Below are 17765 nucleotides of genomic sequence, written 5' to 3' on the forward strand. Positions count from 1 at the left end.
CTCACCACTCATACTTCCATTTGTTCTGTTGCACCACCTTCATTTAATTTCATCTTAAATTATCTAATACTTTAATCTCTTGATGTCAGACACTGGATTTGCCTATGGTTTGGAAAGCTCCCAGAAAAATGAGGCTGGGAACCATCAAGTGCTATTGCAGTGCAAGGAATGGTTGATTAGTCTACAGTGAGGTCAGTAGCTTAGTCCTGATCATGAGAGAATTTCATGTCCCCTCGTATTAAACTTCAATGATGTGTAGCATACTTTAGTCAATAAATAGCATTTTGCTGTTCATGCCTGTTGGAAATAATACACGATGCTGCAAGTATTGATCAAAGAGCTCTACTCTGTTAATCCCTCTGCTTATAGCAATGTTAAATATTTACGGATTCTCCCTTAGTATCCTGAAGAGTGTTTTAGCCCTGCAGAGGATGCTCAGCCTTTCTGCTTTATACATGTTTTACAAGTATTTTCATCTTTTTTCCTCTTTTTTCCAAGCACACAGGTGTGACATAAAGCATTATACTATGATTGCACCAGTTTTAAAGCTTTGTTGCATTAGCATGTTGTGAATGTATACATTGATTGGGGTGTTGTAGTATTTCAGAATTAAAGAGGAGAATGCCTCAGAGATAAAATCCGTCAGTGCCTCATCTCCAAGTGGCTGACTTACAGTAAGGACAAGGAGAGGCTAACACTCTGCAGCGTGTTGCTGTATTGTGAGATGGCAGATAACAAAGATGACATATTCACATCAGGCTATATATCCAAATATTCATGAAATTATCTGAAAATTATCAGAGTACTAAAATATTAATTATTTCCCTCCTAACTGCTTATTTATTATATCTATATTCTCATCAAGAAGTCTCAGAGGTTTGTAGCAGAAGATACAATGAATCATGTAGGTTTTCTGTTTCCTGTACTTGTTCGTTGGCCTCATGTAAATGCAGTCATTTATCCTCAATTTTTTATACTAACGTATCGAAGACAGACTTGATATTGTCAGCCGTGCAATGGAATACGCTCCAGGAAACCTTCTTTCCAGTGGTGAGGTGACAAATGAAAAAGAAAATAAAAATGGATTTTGCAATTTAAAACATAGTGTGCTCAGGGAAGAATGCATAGCCAGCTATAATGTGATATGATTCATTTCTATGTATGCAGGGAAGAATTTTACACAAAAGCTTTATGGGAGATCTACAGGATATTTAAAGTAACATGAAGACTATTCTACATAATGGTGCTTGCTTTATCTATTACAGGCTAGAAGAAAGCTTTAAATACTTGTGTTTGCCCTCTTATCGTTCAGTAAGATGTCACATTATGCCTCATTCCATTACCTATTTAATCATCCTTTAGACCTGGTTCTGTGTTTAGAGGGGAAGGTTGGCAGAGAGACTAAAACAAAATGCACACATGCTTCTCTCACTAAATCCCTGAAGATCTTGTTCATATCGTGTAAAGAAACTACATTTTAGATCTCTACAAAGCTGGTGCAAAAGAAGTCAGTGCTGTAAGTTAAAAATTTTACATGACTTTGAAGGATTTCCTCTTCTTCTGGGTGATCAATGGCAAGTGGATTTTAATGGTTTGAGCTGCTGGGATGCTCACTAAAAATTTGGGGCATGTTTTGTTCAGAGTTCGGGTTTCATCTGAGCACAAACATAAATATCCAACATTTCAGATCCTTAAAGTGTACAGTCTTAAATGTCAACAGGGGTGTTAGAAGAGACAGAGCACTTTTAAAAACCTGATGTTCATCTGGGTGATTTTGTGGGGTGGAACTGTATGAAAATCTGGCCACTACTGGGGACAGGGCTTGGGAGAGGTCAGTGGCTGGTGGTGCCACAGAGTGGCAAACAACGACTACCGCTGCCCCTTTCTTTCCTCATGCCTGAGGATACAAAGTTGTTCATGTTTAGGATGACCACAGAGACGCGATCTTCTTTTCTCTGTCAGATCCTCTCAACAGATTAAGAAATCTGGTTTCTGTCGGCAGTATTCAAGGTAATGTTTTCCAAATACTAATTATTTTAGCTTCCTGCAGTTCCTGTATATGAGAAAAACATCCCAGTTTCCCCAGTAAAGATACTGAAGCATGGATGGTGATGGACACAGTGAGGTGATGGACAGGATTGCTTGATGCCTTTTGTACTCAGCATCCAGCTCAGATGAGTTGACTTGGCCTTCAAAGACTTAAGGTTATCCTCCCCCTCAACTCTGCTCTGGTGAGGCCACATCTGGAATACTGTGTCCAGTTCTGGGCTCCCCAGTTCAAGAAGGAGAGGGAACTGCAAAGGGCGACGAAGATGATTAGGGGACTGGAACACCTTTCTTATGAGGAAAGGCTGAGGGACTTGGGTCTTTTTAGTCTGGAGAAGAGAAGGCTGAGGGGGGATCTTACTAATGCTTATAAATACTTAAGGGGTGGGTGCCAGGAGAATGGGGCCAGTCTTTCTTCAGTGGTGCCCAGTGACAGGACCTCAAATTCACGTCGAATCCTGTGTTCAGTTTTGGGCCCCTCACTACAAGAAGGACATTGAGGTGCTGGAGCATGTCCAGAGAAGGGCAACGAAGCTGGTGAGGGGTCTGGAACACAAGTCTTATGAGGAGCGGCTGAGGGAACTGGGGTTGTTCAGTCTGGAGAAGAGGAGGCTGAGGGGAGACCTTATCTGTCTCTACAGCTACCTGAAAGGAGGTTGCAGAGAGGTGGGTGTTGGCCTCTTGTTCCAAGTGACGAGTGACAGGACAAGAGGAAATGGCCTCAGGTTGCACCAAGGGAGGTTTAGGCTAGATATTAGGAAAAATTTCTTTACTGAGAGAGTGGTGAGACACTGGAATAAGCTGCCCAGGGAGGTGGTGGAGTCACCATCACTGGAGGTGTTCAAGGAATGTGTGGACGTGGCATTGTGGGACATGGTTTAGTGGGCATGGTGGTGTTGGGTTGATGGTTGGACTTGATGATCTTACAGGTCTTTTCCAACCTTAGTGATTCTGTGATTCTGTGAGGTAACGGGCACAAACATGGTCATAGGAAGTTCCATCTAAACATGAGGAGAACATATTTACTTTGAGGGTGGCAGAGCACTGGAACAAGCTGCCCAGAGAGGTTGTGGAGTCTCCTTCTCTGGAGATATTCGAAACTCGCCTGGACACACTCCTGTGCAATCTGCTCTAGGTGAACCTGCTCTGGTGGGGGGGTTGGACTGGATGATCTCCAGAGGTCCCTTCCAATCCCTGTCATTCTGTGATTCTGTGACTCCTGCTCTCTCTGTGAAATGCACAGGGAACTGAAGATCCTAAATTTTGCCCACTGAGTTGTGGAGACAGTTGTTGTGTAGTCAGCGTGAAAACCTCCTAGCATGACTTTCTGAGGCCTAGACAGAAATAGAACCCGGAGCTCCAGGTTTCTAAACCTGGGTCTTAGTTTTGAGACCAGAACAAATGTTTGTAGTCCTCCTAATCTCTACTGACTGGCCCTCAAAACAGAGTATGAGTCTTGGGATTAGTGAGAACTGATTTTAGTTCTAGGTCCTATGCTTTCTGAAGCATTTCTGTTTAAAATGTATTTCACTGATTTTTACTGGGATGTTTTTATTTGTGGCAGACAGCTGATTCGGGTTATATGATTTATCGTTTCGTATTACATTTTCAAGCTGATTTTTCATCATCTATATGTAAATAAATTGCACTGCCAAAGTTGGGAATTGAACTCCCAAGGTTTGCCTAGCAGTCATGACCAGATGTATCCTCAGGTGAGTTGACTGAATCATTAAGAATAATGACTCCGCACTCCCCATGCCGGGTGGGAAGTTCACACTTATGGGAGATACAACCACCTCTTGTATCCTCCATAACTGCTTGTGGGCGTACGTCAGGCAAGGTGGGCATCCATGAGTGAGGAAAGCTGTCTCTGCTCTGTGTACAATGATGTGTTTTGCTATGCAAATGATTGACAAAGGATTTGAAGCTTGAAATTTTTCCTGAAATATTTCCTAATATTCCAGACCATGACACGAGGAAGTGGCCCCTGCCATCCCCTGCTGAGGGTTCCAGGTTTCCACGTTTCATGCATTATATGCTCAAATGACAAAGTGCTGGTTGCTGTGCTAGTAACCTGGATGGGATAGAGTTACAGCACAAGCTTTACACTCAGCTAAACATAGTCTTGAAAGTACCTGTATAAATGCATTTATTTGCATTGGTTCGTTGATGTTTTCTATGTTTAGCAGTTCGGCAGTAACATGCAATTGCTCTTAGGATTTAGTGGACTGCTGAAACAGTTGCAAACTGGTGCCCTGTGGTGAAACTGAACTGGTAACAGAGAAGGCTCTGTAGTGGACGGCAGCTGGCATACTTCATCAGGAACAAAACTGGCGGTGATTCCTTATTCTGGAGGGAGAAGATTACTTAAAAAAAATACAATTATTAACTTAAAAATGTAAGTGGTGCGCTAAATCATAAAATTAAGAAAAAAATAGAGGTGAGTGGATGCACACTCCAGTGGAATGGACTAACAATATGTGGAAGTGTGCTGCGGAGAGTAAAATACAAAGGCATATTATTTTTTAGTTTGGGAATACTTGTATGATCAGAACTGTGTGATGAAGAGCTTTGACTTTTATAGGTGGATGTTAAGCAGGGTGTATTTGCTGGCATATCTGTCCTTCACAGCAAAAAGCTCTTTTGTACCTTGTAAGCCCCTGTGGCCTGACAGAGGTAGTTTTGTGTCGATGCTGAGTGAATGCATGCTTTCTGGGTCATTCATGTTAACATTTTGATTATAGTGGTGAGTTACAGGGGATGAGCTGCAGAGACTGTGATGTTACACTGGAATGTACTAACTCAGATGAAGAAAAAAAGCATTTATCTAACTGCAAAGCTTTGAGACAAAGTGAATCACATAAACAGGTAATCTTTAAAGCAAACTTCCTGCTCTGTGTTCTGGTGTGTTGTCAGCCGATGGCCTAGTCTTGGTGTCCTTCAGAGTTTGCTGTGTTTTACAGCAGCTGTGATTCAGGGAAGTCTGTATGAAATACTAGGATGAGCTCGCTCAGTTTCCCCGATAATTCTGTCATGTATTGGGAAAATATAGTTGATCCTGGAGAGCACACAAATGGAAATGGTGAGGAAGAGAGAGGGGTGTAGTACTACATGGATGAAAGCACTTTGCATTATAACCAGCTCTTTTCTGCCACTTAACCACCACCAGGAGACAAAAGACAAGAGTAAGTACTCTGCTGTTAAGCCTAAGTGTTATGTCTTGATTCTTTTCTGCCAAAAGCACTTCAGACTAAGTGCACAGCTATACATTAGGCTCCAGACTCCCACTCGATTTGGAATTTTTACACCTCAGTGCATCTATATGCTGATTCTGTTTCTGTGCTGGATGACAATAGTTGCTGCTCTTTGTTGGACAGTGTACAGAGCTGCGTGATCTGCCTCTAAATACAATTAATTCAGTGTTCCTTCGAAAAGCAACAACAAGTAAAACCCCAGACCTATCTTTGGCTTTCAGTGAATTATATAAAGCCTGAAATAAATCTTCTACCAGTCACACAGGGCAAACTCACCTTCCTTGAACTTGATTTTTAAGACTTACCTACCTTGGGGTTCTCTGTTGCTCATTCCCTGCCCTTTCTATGCATAGAAGTTTCATTGATCTCAACAGGATTTCTGTGCATTAGGCACCGTCAGGATAAACAGCAGAGACCTGTGGTGCAGATAAGAGATGCACAACACCAACTGGAAAGAAAATACACGTCAGAAGCTTGCCCACCAAGAACATGCAGTTAGCTTTTTACATGGAGAGTGGCACTGAGCTCAATTTATGTACAGTGTAATTTATGTTTCATACCATTTTCAAGCTTCATTCATCTATACTTCTGTGAATGCCCCAGGTCCCCCTCTGCTACCTTGAGGTGTAGGCTCCCTGTTTAACATTTGCTGAGATAGGTATCTGTGGCTATGAAGCATACATGTATAGTACATGTATATAGTATAGTACAATGTATAAAATTCTATGTGGAAGAGGAAAGGGGCATTCTGTATGCATTTTAGTAGTTATGAGAAGTATTTCTTTCTGGGGGGGACTATATTCTGAGGGTAGTATCAGGTGCTGGATTGACCTGCAGCTACTGTGTACTCTTGCATTGTCCCAGTAGTGCTGCATGGAAGCTTGAAGGATTTGCTTTGCAGCAGTGAGGTAGGGAGACATTATTATAAGCATAAAGAAATAATAATAGGTCTGTCCAGTTTGTAAACTGGAGAAAAATAAATGGTGCTCCGCTATTATTACAGCCAAATCGTTCCTTTCATACTCTGCATTGCCTCTAGTGTTTTGACCTGATTATTTTACCTTGGAGGGTCAAATTTAGGGGAGAAGCCATTCTCCTTCTATTGTCCTTGTCCATGTACACAAAATGTTAATAAAGCAAGGTCAGAGGAGCTGTTAGGGATCTCTTCCTTGTTTTGGTGTTAGTCTCCCACTCTTCTCTCATACAGACTTTAGCTCTCATTAGGCTCTTTTTTTTAATTTGAATTGTTTTTATCTCATGTTGCCAACAAATCAATCAGAGGAGCCATCCCTATGAACACAGAACATCCATGGAGGCCAACATTGATTTGTCCTCAGCTGCTTCTTATTATAAAGTTCCCTGGTGTGAGGAAGATGCTAAATAGAAGCTAATAGACATTACATCTCACATGCATTTTCAAATTCTGACAAATACAGTTAGGGGAAATTTTTTTTTCATTAAGAATTTAGCTGTTCTTTCTTGAAAAAGGTTAAAAATACATTTCTCCTATTCTCTTTTCCAGTGCTGGAGAGTAGAAACTTGCACAGGTATTAGGAGTCATTATTCACCCTGATCAACAGAGTGTGGTTGCCTTGCAATGATCACTTTGCATGGTAGAAATATTTATATTTCCTGCTGTGTTAATTGGTGTTACTAGTAAAGTCTGGAAGACAGGTATTTCTCAGCTACCAAGAAGTCACTTGCTAGCCGGTCTGATTAGTAAAGAGAGTGAAAGCCAGCCAAATTATTTTAATAGGATTTTTAGCTTTTCCAGCAAAAAAAAAAAGATTGCAGAAGCAAAAATAGACCGCTTAGAAACCTGCCACTTTTTCTTATTAACACCTTGGTGTCTGTTGCGTGTAAATTTGTGAACTACCATGAGATCAATGGGAAATGTGAAAGAAACCCAGGATAAGATAAGTAGACTTGAGGTTCACTTGTTGACAGCGAAGGTGGACTACTCTTACGTCATTGTAAAAAGGCGTCCCAAGTCAAAATTCAAAAAAGCCAGCTTACCCCTTTCCCCGAGGAACGCTCCTTGGATGGGTGTTCTGCATACAGTGATTGTTACCAGTGGTTGTACGGGTTAAGCATCTCCTTCCACTCCCACAGTTACACTTTTCCCTCACCTCTTCTGACAGCTGGATGTCAGAGATCCCCATCATGACAGAAGAGTCCCCTGGTTCAAATTTTATGGAAATAGGAAAAAAACCCCTGTCCTCATGGAGGAGAGCTGTTGGCTCACAACCTTTGCCCACTCACTGCAGCTGAAATTCTTGCTGCAACTTCCTCTCCAGCATCTCCTTTAATGCAAAGAAGGGTCAGAGTAGGCCTGTGAATGCATCAGGATGTGAAGACTGCTTTCAAACAGGTCTCTTCACTTTCGTTCCTCTCTCAGCTCTTATGCTGAAGGTTATTGGTTGCATTGGTTAGACACCAGGATCCGGCCTGCTGGCTCTAAAAATCTGTTTGAAAGCTTTAAAAGGGTTTTTTTGTTTTCTTTTTTTATCCCACCTTAATGCTATCAAGTGGCTACTTCTCTAAACAGACTGTGTGTAGGCTGTTGGCTTCTTTTAATCCCTGTATATGTTGGTTTGCCATGATTAAGTCAACCTAAGCATTCTTCAGATGCCTACAGCTTTGGAATTTAAATGTAAATTGCTTCTAGGAGAAACAAATCAAACTTGCATTGCAGACCTACCAGAAGTACATTAATATATATTAACCTGAAAGTTCTTGGTGGAATAAATTGAGAGCTTCAGCACTGCCTCTTTCAGCAGTGCCATATCCAGAGACATTTAGATTCATTTTGATTTTAAATTGAGTTTCTTTCCAAATTCCAGGCCAGACCAGCAGTCATCTCTATTTCTGAGCATTTTTAATGAAAGCATCTGCTGTGATGGACTGAAGTGATATAAGTAAATGGCTAAGAGAAGTAAGGGAGTGACTATTCTGAACAAGATAAGAACTGTGCCCTGGATGTGGATCAAATATGAATGTCTTGTGTAGGTAGAAAAAATTGAGCGATGGTGATTTCTGTCATTATTTTTGTCTTTCACCCATCCATATGGTGAGGACAGTTTCCACAGACAGGTCAAAAAAATAGAGACACTGGAGTCTTAATCAAACTCTTTATAATTAGATTCCCTTTTTGTTTCCCACAACAAAAAAGGCTGAAAGGACTCCTTCACCCTGAACTCTCATTCACATTCGTCCATCACCATGTCAGAAATAAGACCTGTTAACCTAAAGTATAAATTAATCTAACAATAACATAACCCAAACAAAGAAAAGAATGTCCTTGTGCATAAGCAGCTTCACTTGATACTAAAGAGAGCTGATACACAAACATAAACACTCTCTCACTAACACACAGATGCACACATGCACACACAAACACGTACCTTTGATATATAAGATCAAGTTTCATTTTCCTTCGGGCTTTGGAAAATGAATTCTGTTTACAGTAGGGCCACTTGACACAATACTGGCAGTATAAGGTGTCCTTTGCATTGATACAAATCAATGACATCAAATCCTGCCATGTCATCAGAAAGCAGCCAACAAACTCAGGTTTTCTTAATCAGAATCACTAACTTCCATATGGAAAGTGCTACTGCCTACTTTCTTAGCTGATTTTGTGATTTAACTCTCCTTTTCTTCTCTACCTATTTTTAACATGATCAGTGTATTATATTAAGTATATTGCTCTCTTTATAATGTTGAGAGCCAGAAAAATTAGAAAAGATCAAATCTCACTCCATTTTGGTAAGCACCTCTATGAGTAGCAATTCTAATCTTCAGGCTCAAGAGATTGAATTTAGTCACCAGAAGCTCAGCGTAGAAGCTTACATCCCACTACATCACCTATTGTCCTCTCACAGTTAATGGAAAGAAATGGGCATTTTCAAGTCGTGTTTCATCTTGTCCTAAAGTCGGTTATATGTCCCAAGTCACAAGTCTGCTCTTTTATCTCTTAATTGATTATAGAGGAATCTCAGGAGGACCAGCTTGCATATAGAGGTCTATAATGCCCATATGTGTTTTAAGGTGAAACAAATCCTCCACAAAAGTAGAAGTTCAGTACCATGAGGGTATCTTGATTAGTAACCACAGAGCTGATGTCAAAGGGCATCTTCATTCTTGATGTGGTTCCACTGTTCGCTCCGTGTGTGCTTAGTTCCTTCTGCTGCATTTTCCCTGCCTCTGGAGAGAGGGCACCTGCCCTAAGTGGGCTTTTTACCCAGCGAGTCTGTATATAAACTTTGTAGGAAATACAGTATTAATAGGTGCAAAATGTAACAGTTGTCCCTAGTGAAACCTGCTTAGTTTGTTTTCTGTAGGCAGACTCCGGCAGAAGCAGGTAGCCATCATGTCTGTAGCATTAGGTGTCGCTTAGAGAAATCATCCTGAGAAGCCTCCCCTGTGCACTCTACTTCATAGAAAACAAAGTCATTGATTGTGCCTACAGTAAGTATTGGGCTGGTGGTCTGAGTGTGTTTCTCTTCAACAAAAATTTGGTTCTGATTGCACAGAGCAAGGGGAACAGCAGCATTGGTTTGGCCAGGTCTCTTTAAAAGTGGTTTGGAAGGGTGCTAACCTGTCAGAGAGAGAGAAAAGTAACTTGTTCAATGTTAAGGCTAAATACTGAATGCAGTAGGATATGAGAAATTACTTGAACTGCAGATGGCATGGCACAATCTTTTATTATGGATTTAGCTGTAATGACTCTCTTACAGTTCGTTTTGGCAGAGAGATGAGACTCCCCCATCTTCTCCCTCAGAAAGCCAGTGTGCAGATGAGCACACTAAGCGTAGTCTAGTATCACAAGTTATAACAAAAATATGCGATAACACAGCATGCTTGGCTTGAAGTTGGTAGCTTTTCAGCAATAAACGTTATTTACTTTGTGCAGCGAACACAAAAGCCTTGGACTGAGTCATAATGTAGCTCTATGGTAATAGTGATTGATTCACCAGATGTCGTACTGTAGGTAGTGCCTGTTACCAGTATCAGAGCAATAAATACTGGGCTAGACACAGAAGGTGGAGTAAACGGTAAGGAATATCCAGGATTGTTATTACATAGCCAAGTTTTCTTTTACTTAAGTGGAAAACCAAAAAAAGTATTTAGCGGCACGGCTTAAAATGCAGAAGGCAAGAGCAGGTAGCTATTAGCCTCATTTTTAAAGAAACTCATTTTTGAACTACTTACAGATAAAACAAAACATGAAATTTATGGGGTTCAGAGAAATCTGGATCTAGCCCAGCCTCATCATTCTCTCACAGTTCCCAAATGTGTGCTACAAGCAGAAATAAACACCTAGGTAGAATTTCTTGGTGTTAATGTCTTTACAAATTTAGCAGTCATGCTGCAGTGTGGTAAGATGTGTCAATTTAGAGGAGTTAACAAAAAAAGAGCAAGAAATGTTTATATGGAATATGTGTTATTTTCAATTCATTTATGTGCAAATGTGCTATTCAAATGCTGTATGCATTTCTCATGATATTGTCTCCCTAATTTAGATTGTGTACTCTTTGTCGCATAGATATTATCTTGGTATTTTCTAAGGCAGTAAGCATGCACTGCTACCACCACTTCTACTTCTAGTAATAATTGAATAATCACCTACTGAGACTTTTCTTATTTCTGTGATTCTTACTATACAGATGTGACACAATTAGTAGTTGACTGTTGAATCATTCTGAATGTTGGTGGTGTTAGGACATACGGATGTAGGATTTAAGTCCTTGAAGTGTGTGCAATACTTTGCTTTTGTTTCCAGAGAAACAAGGGGAATGGGAGACAGTTCTTCGTTCAAGTTTAATGTTAGGGTTAGTGCCAAAGTGCCAAAAAATAGAAACATCATTCTGTGAAATGTTTTGTAACTTAAGAATTTTGTTTCATAAGGTGGGTTAAAACACAATTTCAGTGTTTTCATATTGAAGAAACTCTAAAGCACAATATATGTCAGACATGTAAAAAATGTTTTAGTGAAAACACTGAGAATAGCTAAAAAAAAAAAAACTTAGGTGAAAATGGTGAGGAAAAGGACTCACAAACAGCAATGCTGAACTTCAGCTTCTTTGATCTAATTTTCATTTTGTCACTCAAAGCAGGAGAAGTTGGAGTTAAAGTTAGGTATCTCTAGACAAGGGCACACATTACAGAACTGAGAAAGAGTTGACAACCTCTAAAAGAAGTGCTGATTTTTTCCCATTTAAAATTGAGAAGAAAACTTTTAAGTTGAAATAACAAAGAAAACTGAGAACAAGGACAGAAAATCTGAAAACAAACGGAAAACCTGGAACCAGACAAAGGTGCAGTATTTTATTTTATTCACAAGTATCTATTTTTCTGTCTGAAGTGATGTGATTTCATAGCATATCTATCCTGAATGAAGACCACAAAAAGTTCCTGCATTATGACCAAGCAATAAAACCTCAGACATTTCAATGGTCCTGAACATGAGTTTGAACTAGCTTTCATTTGGGCTGTAACACCTTTTTCTTGGTCCATGTCTACTGTAAAATGTGCATTCTTTTTCTATGTTGTATGTATCTGGAATGGAGAAGCATCTAAGCATCTGTAAGTCCCCATCACAGTTCTCCTGGTCCATCTTTAAAACTCTGTTTGCGAAGACACTACCAGAAAATTGACATGATTTACATTATTTGTGCATAGAGAACAGTGCCTGATACTGGCTCTGTTTCTCTTATATTGTTTCTGTTGTTTCTTGTTTCGTACTTCTGTAGTAAACACTTTGTTCGTTGCCTGTAGGGAACCTAATACAATAGACTGTCTTGCATTCCAATAATTCAAACCCATAATAATGGTGAGAGTGTTCAGCTCAGTATACCAGAGTATTATAAGAATAAAATGATCCATTTATGCCTTTAGAGGTTGAGTTTTTTTGGTTTTTCTTCATGTTATTTTGTAAGTAGAATCATAGGGTTATTGAAACATGAAGCTATTTTTAGTCAAGATTTTTACTTTTGATTTATTGAGTGCTGTTAGACTCAAGTCAACCAGTTAGGTAGTCAAGAAATAAGTGTAATGGAAAATAAGACGTCGCCAAATATGGAGTCATTCAGTGCAAAAGGGAAAACTGATTGGTAGGAAATTGGATCAGAAGGAGATTATCAGCTGAGAGCTGATATGAAATGTGCTAGAGCACAAGGTTGTAAGGATAAAGGACCATTTTGTTAACTTGCTATGTGATAAAGTACTGAAGAGTCCAGAATCTTCAAATACCCGACTCAGGAGAACTGGAGGAAGGAGCAAGCAGAGACTAATGGGCTGACTATTTTAATTTTTTTCTTTAATGCTTTGAGTTTTGTAGAACATATGCGTTTTCATGGTACTCCAAAAATGGGAACTTTCATTATATCTAGCTCTGCATATATGTTCTAGCTATATCTAAAATTAAGTATGCACATTTCAGAGAGCATGCGCTTTGGAAATGAGACCAGTGCTGGCAAATATCCTAAACTGTGTTCTTGGTTCCTTGCTTATTCTCTGTCCTGCATTTGCATCCTTACTAAACAAGGAGGAAAAAATTGAAATGGCAACTATTTGAGACGAGGAATAGTGAAACTGTTGTACAAGTTACCTTACACACGCTTTATTTTTAAAATACAAATTCTAAGAGGGGTAGCAGATGCCATTATGTAAATTCAGTCTTCTAACAGTGATTTCAACCAAGTAAAGAAAATACAGTCAGAATTGTGCTTGGTGGATTTGCATAATTGCACATCTGAAAGATGAAAGTGGTAATAACGATTGTTAAATTACTTTGTAATATGATTTTTTAAAATTCAAACTAAAGTTTCAATGATTACTAATTGAAGGGAATTAACTAGGCATGACTATTAAAACCAAACACAACCCATTGTCAATCTGATCTTAAAACTGAAATCGTAGGATTTTCCTTGTTTAACTTTGCTGGCTTCTCACTTGTCAACCTTGCCTTATTTTTGCATGTTCATACTGATCTCCAGAAAAGCCACATAAACTCTGATACAAAGATCTGATGAGATCCAGCTTTCAGAAAGTAATTTTTAGCCATGTGTTCTGATGGGATTGGGAATGAAGATTGCATTGTAGTGATTTTATAGCATGGTTGCTATTAGCAAACTGAATAAACCCTTGGGACTCTCTCGTATAGACTGAGTGGGAACACTTTGCATCATGTGTTAGTCCTGTACATCTGAACATATATTTTATTCAGTATGCCTCCTTAATTTTGAAGTAACTGGGAAGACTGCAGAAAAACAGAAGGTGGGTTTAGAGGAAGGAGCCATGCATGGTATCACCATGCCGGAATCATCTGTCAGACGCCTGGCACAGTAAATTGGAACACCCTCTCCTGGGGTGGACCCTGTGTCATTCTGCTCTTTTTGTTTATTACAGTAATGCAAGAGAGGCAAATACCGAGAATGTTTCTACTGCTGGGTCATTGAGATCCTTGTCATCAAAGTCCATTCATAAAAATGAATGCAGTCCACTGCAAATGATAGTGCTCAGATAGGTCAGAAACCATAGCAATTGCATTATGTATGGAGAGGCCTTACGGACCAATAAATCTTCTGCATGTCATATGCTAACAAAGGTAGTAGATGTTGGATTTGGAAAAGAGAGGACCAAGAGGCAGAAAATTAATAATGGAAAAAAACAGCTGGATAAATTTCAAGCTACTTGAAAAGCACATTTGCAGCAGGTTTTTCTTTTCTTTCTCAAAAATTTTTCATGCAAAATCGTTAGTTTTCTTTCTGACGGGAGTTTTCTTTTTCTGAGTATAACCTGCATCAGTATAGAACGGTCCACACAGACAGTAGAGAAGGAGAGCTGTAGCCATCCCAGCATGTGGCAAAAATTTGCTTTTTCAGAGCTGGATTCCTCAGAACCTCAGATCGCAAAGTCAGGAACTGTGTGAGTGCATGCAAAAGGGGGGAAATAATTGCATATCCTCTTACCAGCATTTATTATTTTTAAAAGATGAGAGGCTAAAAGTAAAGCAGAAAATGGCAAAAGCTGTAGAACAAAAAGTTCCTTGTTGAGATGGGCGCTCTGCGTGGTTCTAAGTAATTATTCCGATCACGTAGCGTAGGTTATGTATTTATGAAATATCCCGGGCAGACATACCAATTGAGTTAAACACATTAACGATGAATCTTGCAAGAATCCCTACAGTTTCCCATCACTCAATATCAGGCATTAGATTGAATATAGGCATCAACATAGAAGATTACAGTCTCTGTAGAACCGACACCGGAGAACGGAGACAGGCAAGTCATCATCAGGCACAGAATTCTTCTGCTCAGAATAATTGCCTATTTGCTCTGCATTCCAGCTCTATTCCTAGGGCTTAGATCTCCTGCACATCTAGTTAGAACTTGCAGAATTAATATCAGGTTTCCTGTCACCTCACTCATTACTTTCGTCAGGGGAATTCAAGGAGGAAAGTCAAAAACATGTTTTTTAGAGGCTGTTTCTTAAGGACTTCTCTTTTTTCTTTTTTGTTTAAATAGAAACCTGTCTGTTAGCATGTCAGGTTATTTCTTTAGGCTACACTGGAAAGGACATCTGAATAAATTGCGATTTTACAATACAGGTATTGTTGCTTGAAGATCATAATTGTGTTATCCTTTATACCCACAGCCACACCTTCAAAAAAAAAGAGACTTTAGAATGGAAAAAATAGGTTGAATAGCAGATTGGATGTGTTCTCTTTCAGAAGACTTCCTCTGTTCTGAGTCTTAGAGCATGGGAGCAATGCTTTGACTAAAGCAGCAATACAAAAACATGCTTAATTTGTTTAACGTAGTGCTAGGAAATCTCGGTGGGCCTTTGTGTAAAGGATGGTGATATAGAGATGGCATATTGAGACTCTTCATTGGGAAAAAAACTTATGTCTCACTCCTAGTCATGTAGGATTCTGTCAAAGAAAAATAAAGGGCAATGATCCTTTAAACTTTTAAGCAGTTTTCTTTAGAAAGCTGATGTGCATTTTCATGCATTTATGAATGGAGTGGTGGATGGACATGGAGTGCCATAAGACCAATAAACACATGGTCCCACTGAGTTCAACAGATTTATACTGGCTGAGGAAGACCAAAAAAAGCAGTTTAATTCTTCATGCAGAGGAAATTTGACTAAATGAACACAATCCCAAAGATACACTCAGAACAATTGTTACTACAACCTGCTTTGTTCCAAAGAGTGTATATGCTGTTATGGAAAATAAATTATTGGACTTTGTTAGTCACTGCCACTGAAATTAGTGAGTGTACTGGAATACTTACTCACTACTTCTCTTCCCTTAACATTGAGATTTTTTTCATAGTTTTATACACACTCATATATGTCCCTCAAGTTCTAGCCATTATTTCCTCTCTCTGTGTTACAAAAATATAAAGGATGTAATTTTCATTTCTTAGTGATTATCACCATGGTCTGCCTAGTCATTAATTAGCTAATAAATCCTTGCAACAGAGTAACAATGCCAGCCAGTATTTGACAGAAAAATATGTCTATTCTTATGCTGAACTGTCTTGGTTTGCCCTCACTCAACTGTTTTCATGTGGTAGATTTTTTTAAAGGTTCACATACACAAAATAATTACTAGTTTCCAACATAATTTTGGAACCATCTTGGAGAGAGTGTGTGTGAAGCAGTTCAACATGGAAGAGAAAAGTTAAAAATATGGGTTGATTTCGCTTTTCTGCTATCATTGATCTTGGCTTTGTTGTTGTTTTAAAATATCATTCCGTACATTAGTAAAGTGAGGGAGCTTCAGAACACACAAAAATTTTCTGGAAAATAGATTTTATATCAGAATTGGAAATGAAAAGTAATGAGAAAAGAAATTGGGTTAAAAGGCCGGAAAACCCATTAGAAAATGTATGTTTATGTATTATCCAGCAGATCAAATGTCAGGGGAAGACATTTGTGAAATAATTATCAATCATTTAAAACAAAAAGGAAGCGAACAACAGAAGCCTACATTGTTATGTTTCAGGGTCTAAATCTGGGCTGCTAAATCCATCCATAAAGCAATTACAAAGCTTTATTCTGATTTTAGATGATGTTGAACAGTCACAGCTTCCATTGCGGTCACACTGTCAGCAGCTTTGCTGGAAAACTTCACTCTCCAAACATCGTTTTCTGTTCATAGGTAGGACATCGTTGTTGAAGTGAGGGATTTCACTTCACTCGCAGAGGAGAGGAGACCACTGCAATGGCGCTCAGCAGAGTTGGCAGAGCCATAGTATGCAAACTGAACAATGTGGAAAGTGAATGTGGAGTGAGACCTGGGGATGAACGTGGGCCTTGGCAACAGGAAACTGGGCTTTACGAAAAAGAATGTTGATTGCGAAGCAGCGAGACAATAAACACAGGGAAGAAAATTACCGTTTTCCCTTCAAGTTTATCTTACGCAGGCATTCGCGCATGCTATTCTCTAAGGCCTTGGTGTCTTGAACTGTCTCTTTACTTGTGCCTAAGACTGTTCGACACAGGGATGTGGTAGGAAAGTCCCAGAGGTTTGCGAAGGTAGGTAAACTTTGGAAAATCAACTGTACGTGAAATCAGGCTGCAAAACTTCTTGAAAGTAAACAGGGACAAATCTATATTTAGCTAAATTAAATTTTATTAAGTGCAGACTTATTTCTGTCTGTCTTCGCAATAGCATCATCTTTGACTTAATATGAAGATGACAGGGGTGTGAGCACAACCTGTTAGGTGACATTGCCCTCTAGGGATATAGGAGTGTGAGCTAGAAATAGCTAAATATTACAGTAAATAATACAGGTTTGTTTGAAGCTTTAGATAACTGCACTTTAACTGTTCTGATGTTCTGTATTTGATAACTTCCCACAGATACCTGGTAACATGCACATGTATAGATATGTATACGTATCTATGTAATGTGCAGAGACACAAACACGCACGGAGAAATGTATATACGGACACCTATAATGGCATCCAGTCCTTACTATCAATACAAGCTCAATTTTCATGAGCACTGTAGATAGAGCCATCTTCTGATGAAGCATTTTAGTGAGTTGATGGTGGCATTGCAAACATGGATCGGTGAAAGAGATCTTCCCTCAAATAGAGTGAAGTGGGAAATGGGGCTGAGAAAGTAGGGCACCTAGGCAGAGCTCTTTGAGGGGGGTTATCTTGTGAATAAATACTGCACAAGAACTCAGGAGATCTGTACTCAGTGCCTGTGTGACACTGGACAACTTGCATTATCCCTGTGCTGCAGCTCATCTTCTTGTGAAACAAAGAAAATACTTCATTGCCTACTGGGAGAACGAATTCATTAGTGCTTGTGAGGTGTTTGCAAACAAAGTCTGTGGTAAGCGCCATTAAAAAACCACCTTATTAAGTATACAAAAAGTGGCAGCAGAAGTTACCTGGAAGGAGCATGGCATGGCACAGCTTGAGAACTACATAGCA

At 39.4% G+C, this 17765-nt stretch overlaps 1 protein-coding gene across 3 annotated transcripts in view; it reads left to right on the top strand.

Moving 5' to 3' along the window:
* RBMS3 (RNA binding motif single stranded interacting protein 3) overlaps window positions 1–17765 on the top strand; it is a 714416-nt gene that overhangs the window by 599112 nt on the left and 97539 nt on the right. The window lies entirely within an intron of this gene.

The sequence above is a fragment of the Gavia stellata genome, chromosome 6 (genome assembly GCF_030936135.1).
Source record: "Gavia stellata isolate bGavSte3 chromosome 6, bGavSte3.hap2, whole genome shotgun sequence".
Classification (NCBI taxonomy): Eukaryota; Metazoa; Chordata; class Aves; order Gaviiformes; family Gaviidae; genus Gavia; species Gavia stellata.